The sequence below is a fragment of the Rattus rattus genome, chromosome 4 (assembly GCF_011064425.1).
Source record: "Rattus rattus isolate New Zealand chromosome 4, Rrattus_CSIRO_v1, whole genome shotgun sequence".
NCBI classification, from domain to species: Eukaryota; Metazoa; Chordata; class Mammalia; order Rodentia; family Muridae; genus Rattus; species Rattus rattus.
Genome location: NC_046157.1, coordinates 175,154,232 through 175,169,726, shown reverse-complemented (window position 1 = coordinate 175,169,726; position 15,495 = coordinate 175,154,232).

The window sequence follows — 15,495 nt, the reverse complement described above, 5'->3', positions numbered from 1 at the left end:
TCATGGCCAGGTGAATGTTAAACAAGGAACCAGGCAAAATCAAACATATTATTTCTATAGGCAGCAGACTACTCAATGTATTTGAACTAAACATTTTGATTTTTACCTGTATAGAATTTGAAATATGTTCCATTAGGTATATGATCATTTCAATAACCGAGAGAAAAGGCTAAAGAGAATGAAGGAGAGGTTCCAAGAAAAGTACAAGGCTACTTAGTTTTCCTCATTCGGAGATGACCAGTACGAGTGTTTCAAATTATACCCATCGCGGCGTTGATGTATTTCACATGATCATGAATGCCACTTGGTAGATTGAACATTTTAAATAAAAGTATATCATGCATGAGAGTGAGATGGCAAGGGTCATAAATTCCTCCAAACTTCAGCATCTAGTTGATATTACTCCGGGACTTCATCATGAAACCTCTTAGCAGACTTTGCTCCCTGGAGCTCTGGACCATGCCTGTCAGGCGATAAGAAATGTGTCAGTTTTTCTCATTGAGGGCTGCCCGAGAATGTTTACTATTCCTTCCCTTCTAAATCCATAGTCTCATTGGTTATGTAAGGGAATCTAGAGCCCTTTCACTTAGGCATCGTAATTAGTCTGCTTTTCTTTGGTCATTAACAAGTTGCCCACCATTTAGCAATGGCCAAGCTCCATCTACACGGTCCTTTCAATAAGGAAAGAGAACAGTCTTTCCAATGCCTTCCTCACTCCTGAGGATCATCAATGTCTGGGACTTTAATACACGTTTTCTCAATTAATTAAGTATTTGAATACTTACTTTTCAAGAATCAGAGTATCCCACTTTCTGCACGGATCTATTCCTACTTTGCTGGAATAGCCACTCATCTCAGTGTCTTATTTTGGATAAGATGATGCTGAATGGCCATACATACGACCCTTTCATAATGGTTTCCTTATCACTATTTAACAAAAGAGATAGAAACCAAGGCATAATATTGCAAAACATTTTTCAAATTTTGCAACAAAAGAGAACAGGACAAAAAAATTAAAATGGCCAGAGCATAATTTACAAAGTGAAGTAAATCTCTGCCTATCATCAAGGACAGTTAATATCTCCATTGATGCAATAGTGGTATAAATGTTACAGGAGCAACCAACACCTTGCCGATTGAGTTCAAAGCCTACTCCACAGGAGCGGACTCGAGCCTGGTCCCATTGATGGAGACGAGCTTGGTGCACCTCTTAGCTCTCAGAGTGCTAAGCTTTAAATGGGACATCTACATCACATACACTCTTCTAAGGCTTCAGGGATCACTGCAGAAGAAGGAGGGGATGATTCTAAAAGCTGAAGGTAGTGAATGCTCGAGTGAAGCAGTGTTTGACAGACGTGACAGCGCCACTGTGCACACGGATCGTTGGGGCTACGACCGTATGCACAAGGTCTACGCAAGATCAAACCAGACAAATCCCAGCATGAAAATGGTGGGGTTCATGAAATCCACACCTATCTGAAGAGCTATTAGGAACTTCTAACTGCTGGTGAGGTAGAGTCTGTCTTTTTCAGAGTAGCCATTACGGGAGCTACGTGTGCCCACTCCTGTAGCACACAAATCCTGTACTAAATTGACTGAGTGGGTTTTAGAAAAAGAGCAAATGAATTTTGGAGGGAGAAATAGTAAGTCAGGGAGAAACCAGGGTGGGGGAATGGGTGGTTGGAATATCTTTTAGGCGTCTATGAAACTCTTAAACAATAAAAAATGAAAAATAAAGTTACTAATGTATAAAACCAGACATGAATTACTTAGTTGGTTTTTTTTTCATGAGAGCAAATAGGATGCATTGATATAAATCAGAACTTGGAATGCAATTTAAAAATAATCTTTGGAAGAATGTATCTCTAATAAATAAAGTTGAAAGGTAATTAGTATTGTTAAAAGCCTAGTGAGTAGTAAAATTCTGTTATTTACAGTCATTATGGAAATAGAAGTCCTTTGATTTATACACAAAGCTTAAACGCCAATATCTAATACCGTATCTAGATTTATATCCCAATGAAATGAAGTCAATATCTCAAAAAAGATCTACCCCCATATGATTATTATACTGTCATTCATAAATAGCCAATCAGAAGCGTGTGCACAGATACATACATGCACACAAAGCATACTATTTTATTTACACAGAGACAAGAAAGAAAATCATTTCTAAAACCATAGATAAGCATGGAAGGCATTCTACTAAAATGGGACAACTCAGACATAGATGGGGAGATATACTGCTAAGTCTTTAATGAGGGATATACAGAACTCAGCTTAAAGCGGAAGTTTGGTGATTAGCAGGTACTATGATGTAGGATACATACAGGATTATTACTTAAAATGCTAACACACTCAGTTACAATTTGAGGGAGTTCTGGGATCTAACACCTGGTGTGGCTATGAGAGTTGATAAAACAGTGTGTGGGAAATAGAAGATGGGTCAGGAGAGTTTGTCTGACATTTCTTTTAGGGACACTTTTGTCCCCATTACTAAGATTCAGGTTCCAGCTCCATCTACTTTTGTCCTACTCCCTGGGCTTAGTTTCTCTGGGGACACAGTAAAAATATATTTAACTATGAGCTGAATGTCTCCCAAAGGAATAGCTTTGCAGCCAGATTTCCATGGTCCTTAAATAGTTGGTAAGTCACATTCCCAAGAGCATGGTGTCAGCATCAAATTTTCTGTGAGAGGCATTGGGAGTGCGATATCAGGGGGCAGAGGTAGAGCCCATAGAGAAGATACTGTATGTGTTTGTAGAATTCCTGCTAGATCCCACAGATGTGAAATTTCCTTGAAATACTCATTTCTTCCTACCTTTCCCCTCCCTTTAGCTTTGCAATCTGTTACACCCACATGCTAGAGGGTCCTGTCTATGAACACTGCCGCATGTGTTTATGTGAAAATGAAACATTAGTAAGACAATAAGAAATGGTACCTTCAAAGAAGGTGGAGCTGTAAGAAGAGAGCTGAGACGAGCTGGTGAATGGTGTGCTTTGGTTTGTAATTTTCATTTTCTCTAAAGATGTAACCATGTCAGTCTCTAAGGTTTGACTCTTGCAAGTAAGCAGTTTTGGTACCGTGCAACTTGAATCTACTGTAGGGCACAGTCACCGTATCTGTCTGTCAGACAACAGGAAGGGTTTTCTGTTCTGTGTGGAATACTTCTATCCATGAAGTCTTTATATTTTCTATTTTAGGAAGTTTTTCCTTAAACTCTTCAATTCAAAGCCACTTATTTGGCATATTACACAAATAAAATGGAAATACGTGCATTAAAAATTGGCTACAAATAGGGCCTGGAGGCAGGAATGAGAAGATCCAGCTTCCGAAGCCAAGGGCTGGAGAGATGGCTCAGTGGTGAGGAGCAGCCATTGCTCTTGCTGGGTTAGACCCCGTGCCAGTCCTAGGCCGCTCAGATCCAGCTCTGACTATGGCTCCAGGCGTCTGATATCTTCTTCTGACCCGATCCCCTTAAGCATACATCAAGACCCACACCAAACACGCTGAGGGAAAACTACAAATGCGTCTTTAGTATTTTAAAACTTTGGTTTAGTTTTTAGTTCTTTTTTAAATTACGACATGATTAGTCACAATCGCCCTTTTCTCTCTACTCTAAAAAGAGTTCAAGGCCACCCTGGGGTGCACAGTGAGATCTTTCGAACAACAATGAACACTAACAGATCCATTTGTACGCCCACGTTTCCTGAGGCGGGAATTCAAATTTGTATTTCAAAGTATTTTTTGTTTGCTCTTGTTTTACTTAACTAGAAGGCTAAGCCCGAAAACCACATTGAAAAGGAAGGCAGAGGTAAACTTCTGAGACAGGGATTTCCTGAGAGTAAATTTCTTAAATCCTGGCAGCTCTCAGTCATGTTTCATCTACTTTCAAATGGTACGAAGTGACCGGAGATGCTATGGGGTCTCACAGCTGGTGGGAGCATCGTGCTTTGTGTTCGCTAGTTGTAATGTCAACTTGACACGGGCCAGATCTTCAACAGATGAGAACCCCACTGAGAAATTGCTACCATAAGGTCCAGTGGCTTCGTGAAACTAATTTTCTTAATTAGTGATTGATGAGGGATGGCCTAGCTTACTGTGGGCATTGCTAGCCTTAGGCTGGTGGTCCTGCAGGCTGAGCAAGCCATGGAGAGCAAGCCAGTGAGCAGCATCCCTCCAAGTCTCTGCACCAGCCCCTGCCTCCAGGCTCCTTCTTATCTTGGCCCATTCTATTGGATCGCGCCTTGAGATAGAGAAGCCGAACTTCCTCCCCAAGTTGGTGGTGGGCATGGCGCTCCATTACAGCAACCGAACCCTAACTAAGACACGAGATTAAAGAAAACGAAGACAGGAAAAAGAGAAAGCAAGTCAGAAAGAAGTAAAAGTTAATAATTCTAAAATAAGGGAAATTAGATAAAACGAGCGGAGGAAAAGCATAGCATTAAAAATTAAATAAGTAACGGTAAAAGCCGCAGGAAGGAGAAGATGTAAGAACATAAAAAGCCAAGAGAAGTAGACGTTCCTTTCTGCGCTGGCTGCTAATACGAAGCCAGCATATGCGGGGGCGGGTGGGGAGCGAAGGAGTCCACTGCAGCCCCTCACTGCTTCCGCCACACCAGCTGGTCCTGAATGGGTGCTGTGGGGCCACGCTTGTCAATGGTATGTGGTCAGCAACCAGGCTGTGCTCGCCAGAGAGACTTCCTTCTCTGCATACCAGGTTCCTCTGTTACTGACCCTAATTCATTTTGTTGTCTACCTACTGCAAACAAGAATAGAGAGGAAGCCGTGAAAACAAGCCAGAAAGCAGCACCCTCCGCGCCCTGTGCATCAGCTCCTGCCTCCAGTTCCTGCTGTGTTTGAGTTCCTGTCCTGATTTCCTCACAAGCCAAATACCTTTCCTCCCCCTTGCTTTTGCTCGTGGCGTTTCATCACAGCCACAGTGATCCTAATACACCCTGCTGGCATGTAGCTATCGAATAGAAACAGTGGATGCTACGCTGCTCAGGCAGCCCAGAAAAACAAAGGACGATCCACCCAAAGTGTTAGCATAGACGGTGAAAATCCCATACAATCCTTCCAACGCCATTGCTCATAGGATTCCAAACTCGAAATACTCGGTTTGACATTGGGACTTGTAGCCTCGGTACAAGAGTTCTCTTAAGGATTTGGACTTCATGCAAGTCAATATTTCTCTATTCTGAGTTAAAATTCAGCCCACTCAGCTATTCTGTATTTCATGTTTTATTATTTCACATGTCCATTTCTAAACACTTCCCCAGTCGGGAGCGAGAACAAAGCCACCTACTATGAATTCTGGTCACACTGATAAACGTGAAGTCAGAAGGCTTGTCGGGATTGGGGGCCATTGCTGAGAACGAGTAAATCAAGAGTTGTTAGCAGGGAGCCACGTGATCGCTTGTGTGTCCCATTACAAGCAGGTCACTTCTCTGTTCTGAGAATACTGGGATGGAAATCAGTCTTCAGTGTAGCTCAGATCATCACTAGCCAGGAGGAAAGGAAGAGGAGGAAAACTAAGCGTGAGGAGAGGTTGGGCATGAAGTATGTACATTGTAAGCATTTCTGCGAATGCTACATGCTAGACACATGCTAGACACATGCTTGACACATGCTTGACACATGCTAGAGTTATCTGGAAAGGGGGGATCTCAGGTGAGAAAAGGACCCCATCTGATTCTCTGTGTGCCAGTCTGCAGGGTATTGTTTTTGATCAGAGAGTAATGTGAAGTGGGCCACCCCTGGGAGGGTGGACGCAGTCTGAGCAGGGTTCCTCCTGCATGGTCTGTATTTCACTTCTTGCCTCCAAGTTCCTGGCGTCTGGCTTTGCAGGACAGATTACAACTGAAGCTAACAATAGACCCTTTCTTTGCCAAGTTGGTTTTGGTCATAGTGTTTTATTTAGCAATAGAGAGCAAAGTCAGATGCAGGCTTAAAAGTTCTTTTTTTTTTAAAAAAAAATTTTTTTGACAGTTTCATTGGCCAAGAGACTACCAACCCATATGTCAAAGTCACAATTAGAAGTAGAAAGAAGTAGACGCCTCGTGACGGCTTTACTAACAGAATTAAAACAAGGAAACCTTAGGTAAGGATGTTGTTTGGTGGTAGAGCACATGCAAGGCCCTGGATGTGATCTGTAACACAAGAGCGGAGGGCATGGGTCTACTCAAGGTAACACGATTAAATTCGGTAGGGTTTTGAGATTAAAATATATAAATGATACAAACTGCACTAATTGTAAAGTAGGTAAATGAAAGGTTTGTGTTGAAAAAAATATATGTAGTTTTCATAGTGACCACAGTGTTCCAGAACAGATTTTAGTCCTTTCTGTATGGAAAAAGCAAACAAGGAGGTGGTACTAGGTGAATTTAGAAGTCACCCCCAACACACACACACACCACACACACAGACACAGACACCACACCACACCACACACAGACATACACAGACACACAAACACAAACACAGACACACACACACCACACACCACACCACACCACACACACAGACACAGACACCACACCACACGCACACAGACACACACACCACACCACACGCACACAGACACACACAGAGCACTGGATCTGAATCCGTGTCCTGTGGGGAAGCAGTGAGAACAGTTGATGTGGGAACATAAAGCCAACACTTGGCTCTGTAGAATCGGTCACACCACTTTCATTTCATGACCTCCACCTCAGAGCCAGGAGGCATCGAATTAGAGGCTTTTAAATATAAGCCAATCTGTATGATTTATGTAAACTGAAGAACCCTCTTTAAGAGTGCATTTTATAGGGCCATCCAGCACATTAATACTATTTTGTAAAGTTTTAGATGTATTTTTCTGGTGCCTTTTAAAGCATGATTAAAACTGATCATGACTTAGGCTTTACTGGGAACTGCAACCATGTCCAACAGTGACACTATTCTCTCCATTTCCCCCCCAAAATCAAATGGATATCAATAGGCCAGAGGTCACGCACTTCAATCCAATACATCTCTTTCTGCTCTTCAGAAATGGTGAACTATGCCGTGAGACTACTTAGAGTCAGCTTTCAACACAAACAGACATCTTGCATTTACTGTTTCAGTCACCACATGGTGAACACTGGCAGGCAGAGGCAGATCACACACAGATCTGAGAGCTGGGCAGCCCCGCCTCCTGACTTGCTAGATCGAGCAACTGGAGCTACAGCGGTTGTTGAGCAGCAACTACTTCTGTTGATTTCTCTCCGGCCCCGGTGTGACCTGATAGTTGTTGGAGAGGAGGAAAATGGGACGTTTCAATTCCACTGAGTAAACGGAGAGCTCTCGCAATGAATGTAGCCAGACTTCCATTCTGGGGCCGGGAGCCTGATGCTCCATAAAGCTTTGTGAAGTGTGGCCACTGCAAAGCTGAGCAGTGTGGAGGGAAACTCATCACTCCTGAAAGCAGCCAAGACGGGAGAGGACTGAGTCTTGGCAGCCGCTTGGCCAAGAAACCTGTAAATGTCCAGCATATCGATCAGAAAAGGCAACTGAAGCAAAACGGTTCATTTGAGGACCGCTTTCCCCGGGAGAGCCAATCTCGCGGTGCCCTTCAAGATCAGTCTCACACATCCACGAGGAATGTATTTAAAACACAAGTTGTGTGGCTCCTCGAAATCCATTCCAGAAATAATCATCATGTATACAGCAGACAGGATTAATAAAAGCCATCAGCACTTAGCAGAACAGCTCTACCGTGAAGGCGAAGCGACTTGTACATTTGTGCATCTGTGTGTTTTCTCAATAGGCCAGTTGCTTTCATTTTAACGTTGGTTTGTTTCCTTGAAGGAAAAGTATTTGTAGCATCAATTTTCAGATCTCAACTTGCTACTATCCTTTGATTCCAGATCACCTACAAATTCCTTTAATTTCTCTCCCAATTGAATGTATCCAGTAGTATCTCCCCCCCCCCACTCTCTGTGAGATTTCATGTGTGTATGAGAAAGGTTGAACATCTTCAGAATATATGGCTAACGGTGTTTTTAAGAAGTGTACATGCTTCCAAGTAAAGAGGTACTGCCGTTCCATAGGTTTCATCCTTTGATTTCTTACTGTAGACAATATTGTGCTTTAAGAGAAACTTACCCATGCGTTTTAGCCTCGTTCTCCTGAAAGGCTGAGACAAAGGCTTCTACAGAGGTGTTCTGTTTGTGAATGAGCTCAGAGTATAGGTTCTGAGAGACAAAACAATGCCGCCCTCCTCAGCCTAGGCCGAGTGTTCCTCTACTCGTGCACTTACCCACATTATTTCAGTAGCAGAAAAAAGTCAGATTCACAAAGTCAAACACTGTTTCTAGGTTTAAATTAGGGTATAACTACCTGACAAGATGACAAATGCTACTGTTCTTGTTGAATATGGGAAACCGTGAGACAAATGTGCTGACGACAAAGGAAGGATTTCAGCACCTGGACTCATCATCTGCCCCCGGTCATTTTCCTAGTGAATATGTTGGGAAGCGTGAAGTACAGAGTCAAAGTTCATGGACCCAGAGCCCTGCCAGTTCCCTAGTTAACCATGCTGGGAATTCCCTAGTTGACGACGCTGGGAACGGTGTGCCTGGGTTTCACTTCTCAGAGACGTTAAATCCTTGTCTACCAAACAGAACATCAATGGCTGCTTTGATGACAAAGATGATGACTATGTGGAGATATAAACATTGATATGTGTGGCATCTGCCCTTCTACCCCACTGAGGATATTGTATGGGTGGCTAGGCTAGGTTTGCTCTGATAACAGCCGCCAACTCACACAGGTAGTAGCCCAAGGAGAAAACTATACCCTTAAGCCAATGGAATTGTCTATGAACGCGAGCACAGTTGCTTAACCTTCTATGGGGAAGGCCAGAATCAGTCGAAATAGTTTTCCTTCCCTTTCTAGTAGGTTGCAATCAACTATATCAGAGAGAAATAATTGATGGGTAGGTAAGAAAAAGGAAGATACGAACACGTAATGCAAAAAAGTACATTTCCGTGTTTGATACCAATCCTCTTGTACAAGCACATCACATCCAGCATGCAGATGTGCACACATATAAATAAATACACACCTGGGTTTATTTTGCCAGAGATGTGTGTGGTGTGTGTACACTCTCCACTTGACCCTTTAAGTCATAGGAGTTACCTTCATGGTGCCCAGGAAAAATGACACAAATGTGTATGTAAGGCAAGCACGGTGTTATAAATTTTTAGAAATGGAATGGAAGTTATAAGCCAGTTCAAGTTAGTGTCATCTGCCCCTTGGCTTATTTGTCAAAGATAACACTTGGTGCCCAGTTTGCCCTACGTGAGGGCACGTTGAAAGTTAGAAAGGACTCCTCTTAAGCTCTACAGCGTAGGTGAGCACTGACAGATTTATCTCTGGCAATCAGCATAGCATAAAAACACTAGAAAACACACCTGAACAGAGATCAGGTGACACAGACCCAGCCCAATCATTGGTCTGCAAGTCTACGGCTGAAGGGCAGCCTGTCACTTCCACACAGTAGGAATGGGACTCTCCGCTGGAGCGAATGTGGGGTTTATGCTTTCACCATACAAGTCAGCGATATAACAGAATTTTTACCAAAAAAAAAAAAAAATCATGGCTAAGGGCATAGATTCCCTCTTTTTGCTGAAGAGAAAAAGAAAGAAAGAGCTTTGGAAGAGACAAGAAACACCCGATGTTGTTTCTCTAGTCCATGCTAACAGAAAGGGCTGGCACAGAGCTATGATGTAGGCCGACTTCAGAGCCTAGTCTAGCAGACGCAGCTGAACACGAGGAGACGTTTACCAGTCAGAAACCCAGCTGTCGTAGGCTGAGTCAGTTGGACATAGCATGATGTTGTCATGGGTTGTTCAAACAGACAAAGGACAAAGTGAAAAGCATCATATACACCTCATCAGGAGATTGTATTATTTACTGCCGGCCGATGCACCCCCCTCCTTCCCTCTGTTCCCAGGCCTCCTGTGCAGCCCTGGACTCTTCCATGTTCCCAACCACACCAGCTTTCTCTTATCTTCCTATGCAGGCCCCATTTCTTGTCTTCTTTAGTCTTCCTTTAAGGCTGTACACTTTGCTAGCTCATCCGTTTTTCTGGATTCAATTCCTTTTACAGAGTGGACCTACTGGGTGCCCAGAGTTTTGTCCCTTTAATAGTCACAACAAGCTCACTGTGAGCACACTGCCCTATGTCAGACTTTCAGATTAGTAGGTTAAGATTTAGCAGGAGTAAGTTCTCCTAAAATCACATTTCTATTAAGTTGCATGACTGAAATTTAAATCCCCATTTCTGTCCAAGTCTAAAATTGTTGGCCTTTACCAACACCCTTTAAAGGATGATCCTCTTAGACAGTATGCTCCAGGCAGAACAGGACTGGGGCGCATACGAACTCACAGAGACGCAGGCAGCGCACACAGAGCTGCATGCAGTCCAGCCAGACGGGGTCCCAGAACTTTGAGGGGGAAGTGTACACTGAGTCCAGCCTCTAACCAAGGAGTTATGTGCAGTTGATACCTGTTTGAAAAAGGGAAAGTCTGTTTCCACCAATGGAATATCCCTGGGTATTCTGATCACACTTCAAGTCAGGGTCCATACCATGTAGTTGTCCAACACCGCAAACGTATGAACTCAGTGAACTTATAAACTTAAGGAAATGTCGCGCGCCCAATGTCCCGCCAGCAAGAACGACACGCGGCAACAGGATTCTTCTGCGAACAAGCCTTTACTGTGTTACAGCTCTTCTTAGTGTTACAGCTCTTCTTAGTGTTACAGCTCTTTTGAACAGGGACCCCGAAAAGTCGCCACAACAGTATGCTAATTATCTCTCAGGGATTGGTGGGGGCACGGATCACCCCACTATCACCCCATTACTTGTCCTCCAGGGATTGGCAGAGAATGAATCACCCCACTAGCATGGTACCGCCCCTCATTAGCATATTAACGGCCAACTGACACCAGGTGCAAAACCTGCGCATGCGCAGTACCGTTGTTCACCACTGGAGGGCGCCCTACAAGGAAATAGTTCGCTTTTTAAAAAAACTTGTCAATGTGGTCATTTGCTTGGTGTGTGTGTGTGTGTGTGTGTGTGTGTGTGTGTGTGTGTGTGTGTGTTTGTGGGGGTTTTTTGCTTGTTTTCTTCTTTTTGAATATACAGTTGGGTGGATGGAAAATGGAAAAGACCTTGGAGGAGATGGGGAGAGTAAAACATAATGAAATATATTGTCTGAAAAATTTCAATTACAGGAAGGAAAAAATTGCCCTTTTACTGCATTATAGCATCAAATTAAATCAAATGAACCATGACAAAGTTCTTACACTGTAAGCCTGAGGGTGCATTAGTGGCATTCACGCCTATAAGGTAACCAACTGCTCTCTGATTGGACTTAAAGCCCATAAGCTAGAGAGAAACCCTGCCTGATACTGGAAACCTAGGCGACTACCCAGGGCTGGAGGAGACATAGATCTTGGAGGAGAACCTACAGCCATAACTTTATTAAACCAACACAATCTCTAACCCTAACCACATGCTGAATATTTTTCACTATACCCACAGGTAAGGGTAGTCCTCGCCTCTCTCGTGAAGGAAGCGTCTCTCATTCTTTGCAGTAGAGAGAGACCATCATAGAGAACCACAACCAATACAAACACAGAGCTGTGAAGCCGGGTCTCATCGGCTACGTCTACCAAACCATTCCCACACCTAAGGCATAGAAAACGGTGCAGGAGAGGAAGCAGAATGTTTGCAAAATCCAGAAGGTCAGAAGTTGTGTTTCCTAGGAATGCCAGAAGCTACACCCCGAAGCCTCACCCACATGGGTGCCTAAACATGAGCCAAGCAAGCTACACCCTCAAAGTCTTGCCAGCGTGAAGGGCAACCACAGTAGACGTGCCAAAGTGGGTGGGAAACTCATGAGGCCCCCGCTGTACACAAAGGACTGCAGGCAGCCAAGAAATACTGAGAGCGGGAGAGACAATCTTCTCCAGGGAAGAACTCACTAGTTAGTTACCCAATACCAAAGGTCAACCTTTAAAACACACATGCGAGTGACATTATACAAAACGAGTAGGTTATAGTTAGCATATATATGTATATATCATATCATAATTTATATAATACATACATATATATATGTACATATATATATACATATATATATCAATGGGGCAAAGCAAAGGAATGGCAGAGAAAGCAGACCTGATGTGAGTCTGAACTTGGGGCAGTAGTTCACTATTTTACCCACTTGAGACATGAAACATACCATTGAGTAAACATTTGCAAAGTATCACAGAAGGTATCTTAACCTTGCCAGGACATGGGGTAAAGAACAGGAAGGCGTGGCCCTTTACCCTGTAACCTCTGGCACACAGGAAAAGAGCCAAGGCCTTCTCTTTGAATACTTTGAGGTCTGACTTTCAATTCAATTGCAATCATTCTGGTGGCCCCTTCTCCAGGGTCTGCACTTCCATTGGCGTCCTGCGGCATGCAGAAGGCTGCTTCTGCAGTTCCCGGGAGTCCCTCCTCCTTCCCCTGAGACAGCAGCAGCACTTCTTCAAAGAACTCAGGGCTTTACAGAAGGCATGGAAAGCCAGACTTCACATGCTATTTTGCTTCAGGATCTACAAAAACACCTTGAAGCCTGAAGATGTTAAGGGGTTATTTACTTGCTTGGGAAAAAAAGCATGAGAAAAGTAAAAAGAAAAATTAATATTTTAATATGCTTGCTTGCAACACAGACAATGCTTATGGGTTTAGAATTAATGAGACTTGAATGAATGCAAGTGAAAATGGTATTGCACACCTAAATTAAATACTATATTCTGTCTTATACCTACTGGGACCTGTTCCAAGTATATCATCCCCCAGGTATTTAGACAAGACATTATACTGTCTAGAATATTCCCCATGCCATGAAGAAATAGAAAGGCAAACACGTCCTTCATGGCTTCAGTTCAGCTGATATTTATCTACTAAATTGCAAGTCTTTTTGACAAGGAAGAGCTGTTTTCTTTTGCTTTATCCTCCTCATGCTTTTCCAAAATGACTAAACCACTAATTTCTCCAGGCCTGCATCGTTGCTGGGTTCCATGAAAAACCCCTTCCAATGCTTGGCTTATTTTTCTCAGAGCAGAGAAAAGGCTGTCAGACATTCTCCTTAATTCCAGTCATAGCTTCAAGGTCCTTGGAGGTAAAGCAGACGCTTGATTTACATGTTAAGTGTTACTTGCCTGCGTGATGTGTGTTCGTGAGATCCTGGGTGCACTGTGGAGTCTGGGCCAGTGCTCAGGTGTTGTGTCCCGGGGCTCTATTTAGGGAAGGCCTTGGGGGAATGAGGCCCATGTTCGTTAAGACAGTCCTAGGGACACCTATTACTGGCAGGTGTGCGAACTACCTGCAGCAGCGTGAACACAAAGAAAGCACTTTCTAAGCGACTTCCCACGGCTGCCCGTCGCTGACACACTGCCTCTATTTCATTGGATTTTTAAAGCAACCACGTTTGGGGTCTGCTTTCTGCCTGTAGATGGATTTTAGTAACTATTATACCCCAGGAATAACTGGGCATAATAACAACAAAGGACTCCATCACAGGGCCGGGAGAGGGAGCCGCACATCGTTATCAGAAACAAAACAGCAGTCTGGGAGCTCGATTACTTTTAACACATGGCAAAGGTGAGAGGGCAGTCCTGAGTTATTTCCTACGGAGATTTTACATTTGAACCTCACTCCCGGACCCCGGAAATTTGACGGCAAGTCTGGCAGTAGGATCCATCTCTGCCTATTCTGCAGTATTGTTATACAAGGATTTCAAGTTAGTCAGATAGAACCCTCCCTGCGCCCCGCAATGAATGCTCATTAAAAACAGATATACACGAAAATGTTTTCTTTCAGTTTATGCTACTGTAGCAGAGAACGCAACCATTAAGAGTATCAGATTTGTGCTTCAGTGTTTGTATGTAGTTCAAAAGAGAGTTAACAGAATTAGGTGGCATTTCTATAATTATGTGCACAAAGGAATCTCGTGTCTGTTTCATTGTTGTTTGTCATTTTGCTTCATTTTTTTTTAATAATAAGCACATGCATGGCTACTGTTGTCATATCCTTTTACACCCAATATAAGAGCACTGCTTTTTGTAATAAGGTCGCTTCCTTCTGCCAATCCTCAATAGCACCCGAGGAAAAAAAAAGTAAATTAAAGCCCGTGCCCATGAATCACTAAGATTTTCCAACCTCTCTGAGGCAGAGAGATTTATGTGAGGAAACTGAGAGCTTTTTGCAACCTGTCTTACAATGCACGTTGCCTGCACAGTAAGATATGTCTTCCTCTCCTCCTTCTGTGTTATCTAGCCTCCAAAGGTCACAAAAGCTAAATCCAGATCTAATGACACCCAGTGGCGTCTCTATTGCCAAGAGACTACCGGCCAAGCATAATGTAACACATTCATTAATGCAGAGCCGCGTCTCCCTGAGCGTTTATTACGCTCCTGAGCATAGGCTCGGAGCAGCATATGTTTGCTCTGAGGAAAGAGCTATTCTGAGCGAAAATAGCAGCGAAAGTTCTAATCATGAACTTCATTATAAAAAGTTGAGGTTGGCCTTGGCATTTTTTGTTAACTAAGGCAAGAAACTCCAGCATAACTCCTGATAGATGGTGTTCTTTTCACTATAGCAACTAAACCCTAGGCACATATATGTATGTTTATATTCCCGTAAGAAGCAAACATTATGCTATGTAAAACTCTACATTGAATCCCAAATCGAGCTATTGGTCTAGGAGCTCATTAACCTGTAGAGGTTCGGAAATCTCCAGAACAGGTCTGTTTGGGCCATCCCAGTGGACTTGGAATAGCTTAGGACTTGTTGGACTCCATTCCGGAAGCACGAGCAAAAAAGCAATAGGTTACTACTTCCTTGTTGTTATCCCCCTTGTTTGGAAAGCATCTCTTTCTTACTCTCGGTACAATCAAATCTCTGAGAGGGACTGAGCCTCAGCAGTCAAGTTCTTATGGCCACCACACCTTCATGAAGTATGTTATTTAAAACCGAGCTTGGCACCATGCAAGCAGAAGGCCTTCTCCCTTACCCTGTAAGACCACCGACCAATTATAGTTTGAGACCATCAATTTCCCCGCAATGGGGCCTCTTTGAGAATAAAAGGCAAAGGTTTCTCTGCTGTGTGGCTCCAAGGCCTGGCTAATTTAATGTCACTGAAGAGCTCTACTGGGTGCACAGCACAGGTGACACATTAACATGTGGCTCAGGGTGAGAAATAATCCGGCATCGACGTTTCTTGGGAAAAACACGTTCACTAGACATGGGAACAGGAGGCAAGTTCAAGTCTGCCCTCTGAGAGCGCGAAGCGTCAGGATTCCAAGGTTACAGTACATCCCAGAAAACCAGCAGCAGCCTTCTGTCTTCGGTGAAGTTGCTTTGCTGCAAGACAGCATGCACTTAAAGAATTCTGTCACATCTAACCCA